Source organism: Ovis aries, chromosome 16 (assembly GCF_016772045.2).
Source record: "Ovis aries strain OAR_USU_Benz2616 breed Rambouillet chromosome 16, ARS-UI_Ramb_v3.0, whole genome shotgun sequence".
Lineage (NCBI taxonomy): Eukaryota > Metazoa > Chordata > Mammalia > Artiodactyla > Bovidae > Ovis > Ovis aries.
In genome coordinates, this window is record NC_056069.1 from 45,091,061 (window position 1) to 45,092,261 (window position 1,201).

The 1,201-nt window shown below is 49.6% G+C and overlaps 1 pseudogene; it reads right to left on the reverse strand.

The window, feature by feature from the left end:
- Positions 1 to 266: 266 nt before the first annotated feature.
- Positions 267 to 995, reverse strand: LOC101120194 (MAPK-interacting and spindle-stabilizing protein-like; annotated as a pseudogene).
- Between the last annotated feature and the right edge of the window lie 206 nt (positions 996 to 1,201).

The following is a 1,201-nucleotide window of genomic DNA, read 5'->3' on the forward strand; positions in this document are numbered from 1 at the left end:
TTGTGCTTGTGGGAATATTGTGTGTGTGTGTGTGAAAGTCATTCAATGGTGTCCGACTCTTTGTGACTCCATGGATTCTAGCCTGCCAGGCTACTCTGTCCATGGGATTCTCCAGGCCAGAATACTCTAGTGGGTAGCCCATTCACTTCTCAAGGGGATCTTCTCAACCTAAGAATCAAACCCAGGTCCCCCACATTGCAATTGGTTTCTTTACTGTCTGAGCCACCAGGGAAACCCTGTGGGAATATTTATGCATGTTAAATGAATTAAACATTTGCATGGGAACCTCCAGGCATCCGAGTGACACCAGAATTCCTGAAGTCACTTGGAAAGGATTATAGGGAATGGAATAGAGTCCTGAGAAGGGCTATGATCCTAAAGGGGCAGGATATGTCACTGGTGGTCCCCTGGCTCCTGGTAGAATAGTGCCCCATGGAATAGGTGGTGCTGCCTCTGGTGCTTGGGAGGAGGAGGATCAGAATATGGCCCTGGAGATGGATGTGGCATATTAGGGGTAGGATACTGCCCTCCCATTCTCAGTACCCACAGTCCAGAATACATGGTTCCCCATGGGCCTAAAGGACCAGCTGCATTTGGATCTGTGTGTGCACCATATTGTCTTGGCAGTTCTTGAAAAGACACAAGTCCATGTAGGTTATGGCCCTGTTAATCCAGGGCCTGGCACAGTTAGAGCTGGATAAAGACCCACAGGTTGGGGTGTGATGGCCTAGAAGGAGGAAGGGGGGCCATGGATCCAGGAGGTGGTCTCGTGGGAGGCACAGAGGAAGACATTCTGTTGCTGTGAGTCCAAAATGCAGAGTGGACGGTGTTACACTTGGTGGAGTCCAGGCACATAGAAAGTGGAGTACTTGGGTTATTCCAAGGGTTGGAACCCAGCCAACCTTAAGGTTGGCCAAGTTTTGTATTACTCACAGCAGAGGTTTTGGCAGGGTAGGTTCAGGTAGTGCATCTGCCAAGGAAAATTCATGAGACATTTTCCCGGCAGGATCTGAACCTGCAGCAAGATCTAAAAGCAACGGCTCCCAGGAAACTGTGTGCTGAAGAGCCGTCACAGAGGTGCCTCTGGTAGATGGTTGATGAGGTTGGGGGGATTCCTGGGGCAGGTAGGTAACACCACCAGTAGCATCAACGGCAGGCAGCTCCTCCTTTAAAGAAGTGTAAGTAAATGAATAGACTTAAT